The following is an 18,151-nucleotide window of genomic DNA, read 5'->3' on the forward strand; positions in this document are numbered from 1 at the left end:
CCAAAAAACCAAGTCCACTGCCGTCGAGTTGATTCCGACTCATAGCGACCTTATAGGACAGAGTAGAACTGCCCCACAGAGTTTCCAAGGAGTGCCTGGCGGATTCAAACTGCCAGCCTCTTGGTTAGCAGCCGTAGCACTTAGCCACTATGCCACCAGGGTTTCTGAAGCATGCACCCAAAAACCAAAACCAAAGCCAGTGCTGTCGAGTCGATTCCCACTCATAGCGACCCTATAGGACAGAGTAGAACTGCCCCACAGAGTTTCCAAGTGGATTCGAACTGCTGACCCTTTGGTTAGCAGCCATAGCACTTAACCACTATGCCACCAGGGCTTCTGAAGCATGCACAGGACACCTATAATTACAATTACAGATAATGGCTGGTGAGCTGGGCTGGGTTTGCTGGTAGCAAAAGCAGACAAAAACCAGTTGCAATGGAGTCGGCCCCGACTCAGGCCGACCCCACGTGTGTCAGCACTCTGCTCCACTGGGTTTTCGGTGGCTGATTTTTCAGAAGTAGATCACCAGGCCTTTCTTCTGAGGTACCTCTGGGTGGACTCGAACATCCAGCATTTCAGTTAACAGACAAGTGTGTTAACTGCGCCACCCAGGGAGCAAACAAAACAAAACAAAACAAAAACAGAGGCTGTCCACAATGACTTGGCTCTGTTGGTCACTTTCACTTAAAATCCAGGCCCATCTTTGCTGAGGGGGGTAGAATCAAGATTAAGCTGTGTCCTGAGGAGGTTATCAAATGGCTGTGTCCCGGGTCCCCACACCAGAGGAGCGGATGGTGGCTGGTCCCTGCCTGCAAGGCGCCAACTCATGGGTGATTCTTGGGCCAGAATTCAGCCTCCTCCAGCATCTGGGTGCTGTCATTCAGCTCAGCACCCACTTAGGAAGCAAATCTGCCACCTGCCCCCTTTCTGGAATGGCGGAGGTGACTGGACATTTCAAGTGGGGCTCCCGGCTTATTCTCCAGTTTGCCCCCTGCATAGGCTCTTGAATGTGGAAATCCAAAGGCTTCGTCGTTCTTCCTCACAGTGCCCTGTTCTTGTTCTCCAAGGTCAAGTCCGAGCTCAACTCACTAATCCTGACATGTCTGCCATACTTTCCCTTCCCTGAGGGCAGACGGTGAACGGGGGACACTGGTTTGCTTCTGCACCTCCCCTTTTGTTCTGCTCCGCTTTCTTTGCGCTGGAGGGGCTCCTGGCTCTCCCTGGGAGCTGTTCACATCAGCTGTGTGAGGGCAAGGTGCTCGTGAGCAGAAATCCGCACTTATGACGGAGCACTTAAGTGTGGCTTGTTAATAATAACAACTTGTTTACCCTTAGGAGACCGTGTCTTCCAAAAGCAACTGTCTTAGTTTCGTAGTGTTGCTATAACTAAATACCACAGAGTAGGTGACTTCAAAAAGCAAATGTATTTTCTCCCATTTTGGAAGCTAGAAGTCCAAATCAGGCACAGGCTCTAGCAGAGGGTCCTCCCTTGTCAGTAGGCCTGGGCATTCCTTGGTGTTCTGTGGCTTGTGGATGGTTCCTCACATGGTCTCTTCCACCCATGTGTGTCTCTGTGGCTGTTCGGCTCTTCGTACAAAACTCCACTCAGGAGAAATTAGGTTTAGGACCCACCCTACTCCAATATGACCTCATTAGCATAACAAAATAAAGACCCTATTTCTAAACCGGGCCATATTTGTAGGTACAGGGGTTAAGACTTCCCCATAACTTTTTAGGAGGACATTCAATCCATTACACCAACAATAATCTCCAAATGCAAAAGGACATGAGCAACACTGACATCGATAATCATCTTGTCTTCTCCCCCAGTGCCGATGTTTAGGGGGCGGTCACAGTTAAAAATGTGGCAAATAATTTTTCACTTGGAACTAGACTTACTGATCATTAGACATGACCTAGGATTCTAAAGGAAAAATATCAATGACTATTTAAGTTTTAACATTTGTTGCTATTGGCGTGTGCCATTGAGCTGATTCATAATAACCCTATGACAGAAATGCCCCATAGGGCTTACTGGAAAAGCCTGGTGGTGCAGTGGTTAAACGCTTGGCTATTAACCGAAAGGTTGGTGGTTCGATCCCGCCAGCCATTCTTCAAGAGAAACATGTGTCAGTCTGCTTCCACAGAGGCTACAGCCTTGGAAACATTATAGGGTAGTTCTACTCTGTCCTGTAGAGTTGCTATGAGTCAGAATCAACTCAATGGCAATGGGATTGGTTTTGGTTTGAATCTTTATGGGAGCAGATATCCAGGTCTTTTCTCCCGTGGAGCAGCTGGTGCATTCAAACCACCAACCGTTCAGTTAGCAGCTGAGCGCTTAACCATTGCATCACCAGGTTTCCTTTCTAACATTAATTAGGATTATTGATCTTTTTGTTGAGCGTGTTCACCTTGCCTAAGAAGACAGGCAAGACCTTCAAATTGGATGGAGACTGCCGGAAGGCCATGCCAATTGGCAAACACTAACACAAAGAACATGTTGGGTAGAAGAAAGTAAGATTAAATTAGAAATGCTTTCACTTTCATTCAATTCTGTTTAGAACTCTAATAACCCTAGGGAAAAGCATCTCCTCTTTGCTTACATACCAAAAAAACTAAAATGGTTTGAAAGATATTACATTATTCTTAGGGCAAAATGATAGGTAGGACTAATGATAGCTGGCATTTAGAGTGGGCTTAATATGGGCCAAGTATTGTGCTAAGCACTTTATGTGAATTATTTCCTTTAAAAATAAAGAAAATGAGGCCAGGAGGTCGCGTAACTTGCTAAGGTTTACGTAGCTCGGAAGTGACAGGTCCAGGAATTGAATAATCCAAGACAGCCTGGCTCCAGAGTCCAACTCTTAAATACCGTATTTCCCCTACTGAGAGATGCCAAGCCACCTTTATGATGAATAGCCCATCCTGATCCATATTCCCAGAACAAAAAGTCCGCTTTCATTTGCTTTCATAACAAAGCCCTTTGAGATTTTGCAGGCTTATATTTGTTGTTGTTGTTAGTTGTCGAGTCGATTCCAACTTGTGGAGACCCCACGTGTGTAGAGTAGAAATGCTCCATAGGGTTTCAAGGCTTTTGGAAGCAGATCTCCTGGCCTTTCTTTCGAGGCATCTCTGGGTGGGTTCGAACTGCCAACATTTTGGTTAGTAGTCGAGCATTTAACCGTTTGTACCACCCAGTGTCTCCTTAACAACATCCTTTGAAATGGCAGGTGCATGAGGGCCTGCTGGTCCAGGACTGCAGACAAGCAGACCACCCTAGGGATATATGTTGTTTTGGACTCCTGAGATTTTTCTGCACTATGCCCTGCTGTGGCCAGATCTCACCTTACCTGATCCCGCTCTCCCAGGAGCACCCCAGCTTGCATCCTGTGACAAGAGGAAGCTCAACCAGAAAAAGAGATTCAGAGAGTGATACTGGACAAGCTCCCTAAAGTCTCGGCTTTGGTTTTCATTCTTCCACAAGATGTTACTGCCATGCTGGCACTCTGGCGTGGCTTGGGACAGCTACGACAAGGTAGCTGGCTGTTCCTTTATTAAGATTGTGTTCTCAGAAACAGCAGGTGTGTTACAAAGGCGACAGAGTATCTTCAGAATTGGGATGACCGGAATCCCAGTCCTAGGTATGCAGGCTGGCGATGCCTGGCAGTTGGTAAATGAGATGGCAGAAGGGGTGTGATGGGGCCTGAGGGGTGAAGCCTGGGAGTAGAAGCCAAGCTCCAAGGGTCTGCTGGCTTTGTGGACCTCAGTCTTTCACCTAACCTTGGCCGTGGAGGAATGTTGTGGGAAGTAGTTTATATTTGTGACTTAATTCTCATATCTTTGCAGTTAGATATTGTCTGAGGAGAATTCTCCGTGACAGTCTTTGTGGGCAAGCCTGGATAGCATGTGGGTGACTGAGCACTCATTCTTTATATGGCCAAAGTAGTGTAGGAGGAATTTTTGTTTAGTTGTTGTTGTTGTTAGCTGCCATCAAGTTGTCCCCTGATTCATGGCAACCCCATGCACATCAGAACAAAACGCTGCCCGGTCCTGCACCAACCCCATGATCAGGGATCGGACTTTTGTGATTCTTGGAGTTTTCACTGGCCGATTTTCAGAAGTAGATGGCCAGGCCTTTCTTCCTAGTCTTTGTCTAGAAGCTTTCCTAGCGTGTTTTTTCTGTAGTCATTTTCCAGGAGTTATTCCTGGAAGACAAGCTCAGACCCTGCTTCTCCAGTTTTTCCTATAACTTTATAAAAAATTAATTCCCTGTATTATTTCCCTTCCACCACCTGTTCAGCATCAGGGCAACACTCCGGGCCCCACTGACAGACAGGTGGTAGCTGCACATGAGGTGCACTGGCCGGGAATAGAACCTGGGTCTTTTCCCTAGAAGGTGAGAATTCTACCAGTGAACCTCCGATGTCCCCTTTGTGTGGTAGGTGTTAGGAATACATCCTAACCTTTAAGGGACACATTAGTAGTACAGGCTACACAATCTCTTAAAAATAGTCACAGCCAGCCCTGACAGAATGGCATGTAGTTTGGAATTCCATTTTCCAAGCACTGTCCCATTTGCTCCTCCTGGAAAACAGGGAAGTGGGCGGAATAAGTATTACTGTCATTGTTCCCATTTGAAAGATGGGGAAACTGTGATTCAAAGAGACTAAGTAAATTGCCCAACCTACCCAGCGAGGTAGTGCTGTGTTCGCTACGGCTCGGTCCTTCCTCGTTCTAGAATATCTACTTTGGGGCCTAGGACAATATATCCCTGATTCTTTTGCCGTCTCATTCATTCTTTATTTTCTTTTTTGGGTATTTTTTTCTCTGCCCTGGATTGTTAGCATTCCTAGAACTGCATTCGTCCTTCCTGTCTTCTCCTTTTCTTAATAAACTCTCCTTGGAAAAATTCATCCACTCACGTTGGAATGGATATGGTAGATTGGCTTGCTCACCATTCATCTGACCCTCTCTCTAGTGCATCTTCCTATATATGAAAGCAAAACACGACATTTCCCCGACTCCTTTGCAGTTACGATTCAAGGTACAAAAAAGTTCTGCTAGTTAGAAAATACGTGTTTTTTTTCAAACCAGGTTTTTTGAGATAGAATCCATTTACTCTACAATCTACCCATTTAAAGAGTGAAATTCAATGGTTGTAGTATATTCACAGAGTTGAGCTATTATCACCACAATCCAGAAAATATGTAAAAGCCGTAAAGAGAAACAAAGATCTGATCCGTGCTAGGACATGGGTGAACCTTGAAAGCATCGTGCTGAGTGAAATAAGTCAGTCACAAAAGGGCAAACATTATATGATCTCATTTATATGAAATATCTCCAGTAGGAGAGTATATAGAGACCTAAGTTCGTTGGTGGTTACCAGGGATTAATGGTTACCATAGCAACGATTGTGAGGATGGTGCAGGACCCGCCAGCATTTTGTTCCTTTGTCCATAGAGTCGCTATGAGTTGGAACCGACTCAATGATACCTGACAACAACAACACCAGGGATGGGAGGGAGAGGGACAGAGGTGCTCTTTGCCGAGGGGACACTGAGCTTACGTTGCGGTGATGGAGAAATTTGGAAATGGATTGCAGTAATGATTGCATACCATGATGAATGCAATTAGTGACTGAATTAGACTTGTGAAGAGTGTTGAAATGGCCAACGTTTTGTTATGTATGTATTTTCCACAATAAAAAGAAAAGAAAAGAAGTAACTTTTGAAAGGCAGGAGGGAGGTCAGTGCCATCTCTTTGCTGCCTAGGGTTTGTCCACAGCAGCTCCGTAGTGTTATGGATTGAATTGTGTTCTCTGAAATGCGTGTTGTAAATCCTAACCTCTATGCCTGTGGTTATAATCCCACTTGGTAATGGGTTATCTTTGTTATGTTAATGAGACAGGATTGATGTATGTTGTGTCTGGAGTCACTCTTCTGAGATATGAAAGAGACTAAACAAGCAAATGAGCAAGCAGAGACGGGGGAAGAGAGATGCTAAGCCACAAGGAGATCGCCAAGGAGCAGAAGCTGAAAGAGACAAGGACCTTCCTCCAGAGCCAAAAGAGAGAGAAAGCCTTCCCCTAGAGCCAGCACCCTGAATTCAGACTTCTAGCCTCCTAACTGTGAGGAAATAAATTTCCGTTTGTTAAAGCCACCCATTTGTGGTATTTCTGTTACGGCAGCACTAGAGAACTAAGGCACGCAGCATTCAGTCCCCAGCTTCCTGTGGTAAGGGGCAGCTGCAGCAGCAGTGGTAGAAGCTCCTTGATTCCTTGTCAGTCTCCTTATCACCATGGCAATAGTAGCTTTCCTAGTGTGTTATTTCTGTAGTCATTTTCTGGGAGTCATTCCTGGAAGATCAGCTTAGAGCCTGCTTTTCCAGCCTTTCCTATGATTTTATAAAAAATTAATTCTCTGTATAATTTCCCTTCCACTACCTGTCTGTCAATTTGTCATGCTGTGGTGGTTTGAGAGTTGCTGTGATGCTGGAAGCTATGCTGATCATTCTACAAATACCAGCAGGGTCATCCACAGTGGACAGGTGTCAGCAGGGCTTCTCCACTAAGACAGACTAGGAGGAATGGTCTGGCAATCTACTTCTGAAAATTACCCAAAGAAAATCCTGTCGACCACAACAGAATATTGCCTGATACAGTGCTGAAAGATAAGGCCCCTAGGTTGGAAGGCACTCAGACTACTAGTGGCCACAGCCATGAACTCAAGCATACAAACAATGGTGAAGATGGCACAGGACTAGACAATGTTTTGTTCTGTTTTACATGGAGTCTCAGTGAGCTGGAGCTGACTCCATGGCACCTAACAGCAACAACAACATTAATTCCCTTGCTGATTAAAGTAGCTGATGTTGTTACGTGCTGTCGAGTTGGCGCCGACTCATAGTGACCCTATATACAACAGAACAAAACACTACCAGGTCCTGCGCCATCCTCCCAATCGTTGTTATGCTTGAGCCCATTGTTGGCGCCACTGTGTCAGTCCATCTCATTGAGGGTCTTCCTCTTTTTTGCTGACCCTCCACTTCACCAAGAATGATGTCCTTCTCTAGGGAGCGGTCCCTCCTGACAACATGTCCAAAGTATGTGAGATGAAGTCTCGTCATCCTTGCTTCTTAAGGAGCATTCTGGCTGTACTTCTTCTAAGACAGATTTGTTTGTTCTTTTGGCAGTCCATGGTGTATTCAATATTTTTCGCCAATACCATAATTCAAAGGCGTCAATTCTTTTTCGGTCTTCCTTATTCATTACCCAGCTTTCCCATGCATATGATTTAAGTAACTAAAGTAGCTTTTTTCTTACAAATGGGCCAAGCTGAGCTTAATTTTTATATCTTTAACCACCAATTTCTTATCGATCTTCTCCCACCTTGAGAGGCACCTCACAATCAGGAGATCCAAAACTGAACTCATAGTCCTCATTCAGGAGACTGATTTTTCCTGGGGCTCGGTTTCCTCATCTGCATATGAAAAGGCTAGAGGAAAGGCTTGAAGGTCCCATCGAGAAATAAAATCCCCTTGTGACCTACTGGGCACGGCCCATGTCAACGACCACGGTGTGAGAGAGCCACTACGTGATAGCCCTGGAGAATCTTTTACAACTTTTCTCCCTGCCAGCTTGTGGGGGTAGGGGTGCAGCTAAGGTTCAGCAGGCTGGTCTGAGCAATGGTCAGCTGGAGTGTGGTACTTTCTTTGGTCCATGGTGTATCACAAATGGAACGGAATGTGTATCCAGGATTGGATTCACCGTTCATCCACCCATCCATTCATTTGTCGTATATTACGCACCTGCTATGACGTTTTCAGTCACCTCATATGCATGCAAAAGCTGGACGATGAAAAAGTCAAGAATTGATATATTCAAGTCGTGGTGCTGGTGAAGAATATTGAATACGTCATAACTGGCAGAAGAACGAACAAATCAGTCTTAGAAGTACATCGAGAAAGTTATTTGGAAGTGAAGACAGTGAGACTTCGCTGCTTACTTTGGACACACCATCAGGGAAGACCAATTGCCAGAAAAAGCCATCCTGGTTGGTAAAGTAGTGGGTCAGTGAAACGAGAGAAACCCTCAATAAGATGGATTGGTGCAATTGATAGTCTTAACAATAGCCTTGAGCGTATCAATGGTTGTGAATGGCACAGGACAGTGCGACATTTTATTCTGTAACACGTAAGATTGCCGTGAGTTGGAGGCAGCTGATGGCAACTGACAGCAACAGTGATGTGTCAGGGACTCTACAAAGCACAGGAGACACAGACATGAATAAAATGTGTGGTTCAGAGCGTTTATAGTATAATACGAGAGGGTGGCATGTTAACAAATACTTAAAAAGATCATGCATTAAAAAAAACAGAGGTTTGCACAAAGAACTATGGCATTTCTAAGAAAGGGTTACTGATTGCTTGAGGGGAGTACAACATCACAGAGAAGGTAAATTTTTAGCTGATCTTGAAGTATGTAGAGCTCATGAAACATGACCTGAGTATGTAAATTTCTGATTTTCTTCTTTTTTAATATACTCCCTGGGTTCATGTTTTAGGAGCCCTGGTGGTGCAGTGGTGAAGCACTTGGCTGCTAACTGAAAAGTCAGTGGTTTGAACCCACCAGCTGCTGTTTGGGAGAACGATGTGGAAGTCTGTTTCCATAAAGATTACAGCCTTGGAAACCCTGTGGACAGTTCTACTCTGTCCTATAGGGTCACTGTGGGTTGGAATCAACTTGATGGCAGTGGGTTTGGTTTGGTTTTGTGTTCGTGTTACTTCAACATGGCAGCTGGGGTGTGAGAATTCAGGAAAGTTTGTCACGTCCATGCCGGGGTGGCTGCTATAAGTAGTATTTTTTCTTCAATGTGATCTTTTCTGATGCATTCTCGTAAGTATATCCTCTCTTAATATCCTTTAAAGACCCCCTCAGGCAAAGATAAAATATTACCCCCAATCTGCTATTCTCTTAATAGCTTTGCCAATGTTTGCTGTTCCAATGTCAACAGTCATTAGGTGGCTTGGCTTTCAATGTCGGATTAAACCTCTTTTATTCTTGCGAGAATCAGAAAAGCAATTGGACAGTTAGTGTGCTCTTTGGAATCCCATTGCAAAAGAATGAGGTTCTGCCAGATCCCATCATGGAAGAAGAAAACAGACACAAAAGGTGAACAAAAAGCTCCTGAAAGGGAGGTGCTGACAGGTTACACCAGGCACAGAACAGACAGGCAGCCCCCAAGGCTCACTGACTTGGAAGACGTGCCAAAGTTGGCCAGCAGGTCCCAGCATGCAGGGGCTGAGAGGGAACTAATTAATTAAAGCATATCAACCACGTTGTCAGAGCGTAGACAGCAGAAAATAAAATGGACTTCCCATGCGTGAGTCAGTAGGGGAAGAGCGAGAACATGCTGGACTCCTATAAAATGTCTTCAGGAAAAGATGAGTCCCTACATATTTTGATTCTCTTATGGTGAGGAGACAACGTGATGTTTTCAAATCTGGCCAAAACAGAGAAACTGAAGGCTTCCTAAAAAGGAAGAAACAAAAGCAAACATTTATTGAGCATTACTACACAGAGAAGCCTTCTGGGCAGATAAGTCAACAAGTCCAGGGGGCACCTTTGCATTGTGGTCCATGTGGAGTCCTGCAATGCTTCAACCCTGGTGCCATTTTGTTTATGTCACCTCATTTAATTCTTGCAAAAGCTCAGTGAAATGATATTTTTAGAGATGAAGACATAACAGACCAGGGCCTTAATTCTGGCTCCACAATATACTAGCTGTGTGAACTTTGAAAGTGACTTAACCTTGCTGAACCTACAAGTCCACCCTCTTCACACTACCCCAGATGGGTGCCAGACAGCTGCCGTTGCTATATGAAGGGCATCTGTGAGAACAGACAGCTAAGGAAATAGACGGTGAAGAGAAGGACAACACACAGTATAGGGGAAGTCAGCTCAACTGGATGAAAGCAAAGGCTTAGAGGTTTCCTAGACACATCCAAACACTTTGAGGGACTGAGTACCTGGGGCTAGGGTCTGGGGACCATAGTCTTGGGGGACTTCTAGGTCAATCGGCATAACAGTTTATAAGAAAAATGTTCCACATCTCACTTTGGTGAGTAGCGTCTGGGGTCTTAAAAGCCTGCGAGTGGCCATCTAAGATACATCTATTGGTCCCATCCCACCTGGAGCAAAGGAGAATGAAGAAAACCAAAGACGCAAGGAAAATACTAGCCCAAAGAACTAAAAGACTCCACCAGCCTGAGACCAAAAGAACTAGATGGTGCCCGGCTACCACCAAACACCACCCTGACCGGGATCACAACAGAAGGTCGTGGACAGAGCAGGAGAAAATTGTAGAACAGAACTCAAATTCATGTAAAAAGACTAGACTTAATGGTCTGACAGAGGCAGGAGGAACCCCTGAAATTATGACTCCTGGATGCTCTGCTAGCCCAGAACTGAAACCATTCCTGAAGCCCACTTTTCAGACAAAGGTTAGACAGGCCTATAAAACAAAAAATAGCACACGAGAGAAACGGCTTCTTAGTTCAATCAACTATATGAGACCAAGTGGGCAGCTCCTGTCCAAAAGCATGACAAGAAGGCAGGAAGGGACAAAAACTGGACAAATGGACACAGGAAACCCGGGGTAGAAAGGGGGAGTGTGCTGTCACGTTGTGGGGATTGCAACCGATGTCGCAAAACAATATGTGTATAAATTTTTGAATGAGAAATTAACTTGAGCTGTAAACTTTCACCTAAAGCCCAATAAAAAATAAAAATATGAAAACACACAAATGCCTCCAGACTTTGCTGGCCTAAGCACGATGCTGACATGGGCAAGGTTGTCCCCAAACTTTCCTTTTCTCTTTTGAAAACTTTCTCTTCAAGGCAGGAGCATTTTAAAGTTCTCTTCTCCCTCCATTTACAACCTGCTCTCAAATCCTGTCTTCATACCAAGGCATAAAATCCCCAAGAACGGTTTTTGGTGTCAACCCCCTCAAGAGCGTCTGTATTTTAACAGTGAACTAAGCATTGAGTCATAGTCTCTGAGCAGCCATTGACATCTACGGAAACCTGAGAATCTTACCTGGGAGGCTTCTTCTGCTAGGCTTCTTTAAGAGCCCGCTGTTGGTGTGGTCTTTCCATCTGTGGCTGCTTCTGGAATACAGGCTCTTACAATCACACGCTAACTGGGCACGGAGCCACAGTGCCTACTGCACCCACAGGCAGATTCTGGAAGGCTGTTGGCTGATTCTCCTCTTCTGGTACCGTCTTTGGGACTAAGCATACAGTTGAAGCAGCGTTCAACATACAAAGGTACACAAAGAGAAGAACGGGCGCCCTCATGTCCATTCAATGACACAGCTATCCCAGTCTGTTGGTTTGTTGAGATTTCCAGTGGGCAGGAGAGAAACTATTGTTGGCCAGGGAGCTCATTCTTGATCAGCTCACAGTTGGTCATTTCTCCTTATACGCAACCCACTGCCAACGGATCTTACATTTGCTGAAATAAAACTAAAAAAGTAAAATCGCTGCTCCTTAAAAGAAGGTTGGACATCTCTGCTTCTATGGTCACACTACGAAGCAGACAACTACCCCATTTACCCTGAGGCTATTCTTACCTGTTGTTGCTGTTGTTTTCAACTCACAGAGACCCCACGGGATAGAGGGTTTTCTTGGCTGCAATCTTTATGGGACCAGGCTGCCAGGTCTTTCTCCTTCAGAGCAGAGCAGTGGGTTTGAATCACCAACCTTCCAGTTAGCAGCTGAGTGCTCAACGGTTGTGCCACCAAGGCTCCAGCTCTTACCTAAATATCAGTAATAATTTCTCCTTTAACTGGGGGGTACCATTGCCAATTACTTAATTCATCTCTGCAGGGATTCCTGCCTGCCTTCGGGGTGCTCTTACATTCTCCTTCAACCCATTGCCATCAAGTCTATTCCAACTCATAGCGACCCGAGAGGACAGAGTAGAACTACCCCATAGGGTTTCCAAGAAGTGGCAAGTGGATTTGAATTGCTGACCTTTCGGTTAGCAGCCAAGTGCTTAGCCACCGCGCCATCAGGGCTCTTGGAAATAGAGGTTTTCGTTTCAGACCACTCTCTGGAAAGTTTTGAAAGAGTTGGGGAGAGGGACAGAAGTAATATCCACTGAGCACCAGTTACATCCTAGATCCCTTATATCAATGACTTCACTAAAGTCTTCTTAAGGCTACTCTGGTGTCGATCTGCTTATTGCCATTATGCAGTTAGGTGAGCGAAGGCCCATGCATTGCATTGCACTTGTCCAGGGGCATTCAGTATAAATGGCAGAGCTGGGAAATGAGCCACCTCCCTGTGCCCTTGCCCTGACCCTCACAGTCCCTTAATGCTCCTTGTCATTTACACAAAGTGAGGAAACTGGGAAGCCTTCGCTGTCTGCAGAAGCCACCTTGGGAAGCAATTTCACTACCTCTGACTCTGGAAACCATAGCTGATCCTGTCCCCAAGCTACACATCAGCTTAGGCCAGAGCGTTGTTGTTGTTAGTCACTGTTTACATGGGTCTGATTCATGGCAGCCCCATGTATAGCAGAACGAAGTGTTTCCCAGTTCTATACCATCTTCATAATCCTTGGTATGTCTGAGCCCATTGTTACAACCATTACTTCAGTCCATCTCCTGGAAGGCTTCCCTCACTTTCACTGGCCCTACACTTTACCAAACACGACGTCCTTCCCCAGCGATCAGACCCTCCTGGTGGCGCATCCCAAGTAAGTGAATAGAAGTCTCAGACAATATCTTGTGATCCATAAGGTCTTCCTCGGCTAAGTTTTGGAAGTAGATTGCCAAGCCTTTCTTCCTGGTCTGTCTTAGTCTGGGAGCTCTGCTGAAACCTGTCCATCATGGGTGACCCTGCCAGTACTTGGACTACCAGTGGCATGGCATCCAGCATCACAGCAACACGCAAGCCACTGCAGTATGACACACTGATGGATGGGCAGTGCTGAGACAGAGGGACACACCGGGAACGCTCTGACGGGGCATGGCAGAGTCACGATGCTGGCCAGGACTTGCTAATCATCTCGGTCTCTTCCCACTTTTGGAAAAGGTGTCCTGAGGCCTACCAGGAGCCCCCGGGTGGTACTAACGGCTCGTGTGCTCAGCTACTAACTGAAGGGTTGGCGGTTTGAGTCCACTCAGAGGTGCTTTGGAAGAACGCCCTGGTGATCTCCTTCCAAAAGGTCGCAGCCACTGAAAACCTCGTAGAGCACAGTTCCACTCTGACGCACGTGGGGCCGCCACGTGCCAGAACTGAGTCAAAGACGGCTTTTTTTTTTTTTTGAGGCCCGGAAAGAAGCTGTGATGCAGACAGTGTCACCCAAGGAGATGAACTCAGCTTAAAATGCTGCTCTTCTGAGGCTAGTGCTTCAGTGCACATCCCTACAACCACACCAGTGTTTCTTCGTCCACAGGGCCCCACAATCCCGCCCCCTCTGAGCCTCAGGGAGGGCTCTGAGTGTCACCTGTGGAGACAGCCTGGGAAGAATGATCCCACACACCATACTCTGTTTCAAGAAATCAAGTCATCCAGGAATCCAATACTCAGCATATACCCAGAAGAAGCAAAATCAGGAAGCAAACAGAGACCTGTACACCAACGTTCATTGCAGCACTGTTCACCATAGCCAAAACGTGGAAACAACCAAAATGTCCATCAGCAGATGAATGGATAAACAAAATGTGGTACGTGCATACTCAGCCATAACGAGATATGGAGTCCTGATGCATGCCACAACGTGAGTGGAGCTTGAAAACATTACGCAGAAGGAAATAAGTCAGTAGCAAAGGACAAATACTGTATGATCTCACTTATATGAAATACACAAAAATAGAGAAACCAAAGATTATTAGTGGTTCCTAGGGACGGGGCAGGGGGAAGGGAGTTTTTGCTTAGTGGGCAGTGAGTTTGGGCTCACGGGTGGTGATGGAATGACCTGGAAAAGGATAGCGAAATGGGTGTGCAACACGAAGAATATAACCAATGCCACTGTATTGTGAGTGTAGGAATTGTTGAATTGGCGTAGATATTTTCACAATAAAAGAAAAATCGAGTCATTCAGTTAAGCATCCTAGATATTCACAGGGCAATCAACCTATCGACAGAGTATATCCTGTGTCGAGACCAGACTCAGCGGGGTAAACCCTAACTCAGCACACCTCCCTGGTTTTGACCTGCCCATTGTCTACAAGATGATCCAGAAGCTGGGAGCCACTTCTAAATCACCAGGCTTTTCATTACTTAAGTAGCAATCTTTGTATTTTATTAGCCGGTCTACTTCTTCATAAGCCTTTACTGGACCAACATACCATAGCAACATCACGAGCACATTTCTCTCTGCTGGCTATAAATTGCCTTGAAGGCAGCTGTGACTGCGCCCCCCAGAGCTCCTTCGGTAGAGTGAGTCTTAAGATCCAGACACGGCATTTCACCGCAGAAGAATGACTGTGCAGCCTGCTCTCCTCCTCAATGGCATCTCCTCGTCTTTCCTACTGGTGCCTACACAGAAGAAACCTGTCCAGCTGTAGCTTACGGTTCAGTGCACTCCAGCTGTGTTTCCTAGCTGAAGTTCTCCTCCCAGGAAATGAAGGGGACAGATGGGTAGCCAAAGGAGAGGCTACTGTTTACTGAGTCATTTGTATTTGCCAGACACGTGGAAACCCTAGTGGTGTAGTGGTTAAAAGCTACAGCTGCTAACCAAGAGGTTGGCAGTTAGAATCTGCCAGGTGCTCCTTGAAAACTGTGTGGGGCAGTTCTACTCTGTCCTATAGGGTCGCTATGAGTCCGAATCAACTCGACGGCAATGGGTTTCTTTTAGACACGATGCCAGATGTGTCACGTGTTATCTCTTTCAATTTTCACATCCCCCTCTTGAAGATCAGAAGTGGGGTCTTCTACGCCCCAGGTCCAAACAGTAGGCTCTTTATTTTCATATTAGGAAACTCGCGTGTCCTCTCAAAAAGTCAGGAAAACCCACAAGTACTGTCAGGCTGTTCCTGACATATAGACTCTGAAGTGAAGTCTTGCTCCATTTCTTGGAAAAAATGTAGTTACGTCTGCAGAATATAAATCTGTAAAAACACAAAATTGATACATCATATCCATCTTCAAAGTGTCCACGTTTGGGGACTGGGAAACGACAGCAAAGTATTTTCCTGCAACAAATCAGAGCCTAAGCCAGATGCAAAGCCCTGGAATACACCTGTGCTCGGCAGGCCTACCCGGGGAGCAAGCCCACATGATGGACTGCGCCGGCTCCTGCAACCTGCGGCCTCAGAGGGGAGGGGAAGAACGTCTGAGGCTCTGTCTGGGGAGCAATAAAAGAAATAATGGTTCTAAAAAAAGGAGGAACTGGTATTTCACCGGCAGCCCGAGCTGCACAAGAGCACTTTAAACTTCTGTGGCGGGTATCCTTCATCTGCAAACGGCCAGCTTGTTTCCCAGCCCCTCACCTGGGGATGTGGACGTCTGCCATCACACAGACGCCCATAGGTCCTCGGCAGGGGCCCCTGGGCTCCTCGGGTGGGCTGTGGCCCCAATTCCTCTCTCCAGTGTGTGCATGGGAAGCAGCCAGATAAGAAACTCACGTTTGACAGGAGTGAGCCACTGAGGACAAGGAGCCATGTGCAACTGAGGTTGTGCCATTACGGTGTCAGTGGGCCCAGGGCGTATGGAAAACGGGGGATTTCTGCCCTAGGTACGACTCTGCACCTCACTACACACAGTGCCAGAGCCTGGCTGCCTTCACATGGAGATTAAAGGATCCTGTCAGAAAGCAGTGGGTGTGGCAATTGTGGCCGGAGCTGCGGTGTTCGTGTGTGCGCATGCATGTGTGCGCGTGCGTGTGTGCACCCACAAGCGCATTTGGGTAATGAATCCAAAACCTTCCTTTCAAACTGAGTTTGGTTTAATGTTTTTCTGTCTGCACCTACAGTATTTAAAGTTTGCATTCAACCACTAACTGAAAGGTTGGCAGTTCAAACCCACCCAGCAGTGCTGTGAAAGAAAGGCCTGGCAATCTGCTGCCATTAAGATTATAGTTGAGAAAACCCTCAGAGTGCAGTTCTGCTCTGACACACTGAGGGCACCATGAGTCAGAATCTGCTTGATGGCAACAGGTTTGGTTTTTAGTTTTATTTAACTGTGACATTGTACTCTCACTGGTAAAGTGTTTCGGCATGCTGCAGAGATGACCAGCACTGTGGAAAATAAAGCTGAGTTGTATTGTAGCAATGATATTAAAGCCGCCCAGCGAGGGGCTTCAGTGGCATCTGGCTTGGTGGATGGCAGTGTGGACTGAAGTCAGGGACTCCCGGGCTGTCCTCATCTACCGCCGTACCAGTGTACGACTTCTTCGGAGTCATTTGTCCCCCATGAGTCCGTTTCTTCCTTGGTAAGGTGAAAGCTTCTCAGGTGGTCGCTCGGATCTCTTTCTGTTTTAGATTACCAGCATCATTTTGAGGAGCTCTTTACTTACCTGCAAGCATTTGGCAACCTTTCCACACCACAGCCTGTGCTGGGAGCAGGGCTTCAGGACTTACCAAGCTCTAGTCCTGTTCTCATCGAATTCAGAGTCTAATGCAAGGAGGGTTATCAGTGAGAGAGGGATGTTTCATGCATAAAAGTGACTGCAAAACAGCTGCTGTCAGAGACAAGGGACCCTGAGGACAGAGAGATTCCCCATGGGGTGGGAGGGGTCCTGCGAGGCTCTGCAGATGAGAAGGCATTTATCTGGATTGGGTGATAGGCAAGGAGTTCACCAGCTAAGAAGGGTATGATGGGAAGACCATTCCAGGATGCAGGAGCCCCACGTGCAAAAGGACATAAGCAAGATACAGGATGCCGTGTTTATAAGGCAGCCAGTAAGTTAAAGGGGGGGGGGGGGGGGGCTGGTCCATAACACCAAAAAACCATTGCCATCAAGTCGATTTCAACTCATGGAGATCCCATGTGTCACAGAGTAGAACTGCACTTCATTAAGTTTCCTTGGTTGTAATCTTTTGGGGCAGTGGTTAAGAGCTGCAGCTGCTAACCAAAAGGTTGACAGTTCGAATCCACCAACTGCTTCTTGGAAACCCTATAGGGCAGTTCTACTCTGTCCTATAGGGTTGCTATGTGTCAGAATGAACTCAGTGGCAATGGATTTGGTTTTTTTGGTTAATCTTTTTAGAAGCAGATCACTAGGTCTTTGTTCTGCAGCACTGCTGTGTGGGTTTGAACCGTCAACCTTTTGTTTAGTTGTCAAGTGCAAATTGTTTGCACCACACTGGGACCCAGTGGGGGTTAATCATGCAGGGCCATGTATCAAATAGAGAAATTAGTTTATTTTCCTGTAGTATATGCAATGCAGATTGAGCGGAGGGGCATTTATAGAAACTGTAAGGAAATAGAATTGGATGTCGTAGTTGTCTTAGTCATCTAGTACTGCTGTAACAGAAATATCACAAGTGGATGGCCTTAACAAAGAGAAATTTATCCTCTCACTGTTGAATAGATTACAAGTCCATATTCAGGGTGTCAGCTCCAGGGGAAGGCTTTCTCTCTTTGTTGGCTCTGGAGGAAGGTCCTTGTCCTCAATCTTCCCCTGGTCAAGGAGCTTCTCGGGTGCAGGGACCCTGGGTCAAAAGGACGTTCTCTGCTCCTGGTGCTGCTTTCTTGGTGGTATGAGGTCCCCAACTCTCTGCTTCCGTCCCTTTCCTTTTATCTCTTGAGAGATAAAAGGTGGTATAGACCACACCCCAGGGAAACTCCCTTTACACTGGATGGGGAGGTGACCTGAGTAAGGGTGATATTACAGTCCCACCCTAATTCTCTTTAACATAAAATTACAATCACAAAAGGGAGGACACCCACACAGTACAGAGAATCAGGGCCTAACCAAGCTGACACATTATTTTTTGGGGGGGACGCAATTCAGTCCATGACATTCCACCCTTTGGCCCCCCCAAAATCACATCCTTGCAACATGCAAAACATATTCACCCCATCATATCATAGGAAAAGTCTTAACTCCAAGTTCAAAATCCAAAAACTCCTCTTCATCTGTGAAATCTAGAATACAAGTTATCTGCTTCCAGTGGTACAATGGCAGAACAGGCACAA

Source organism: Loxodonta africana, chromosome 9 (assembly GCF_030014295.1).
Source record: "Loxodonta africana isolate mLoxAfr1 chromosome 9, mLoxAfr1.hap2, whole genome shotgun sequence".
In the NCBI taxonomy this organism is placed as follows: Eukaryota; Metazoa; Chordata; class Mammalia; order Proboscidea; family Elephantidae; genus Loxodonta; species Loxodonta africana.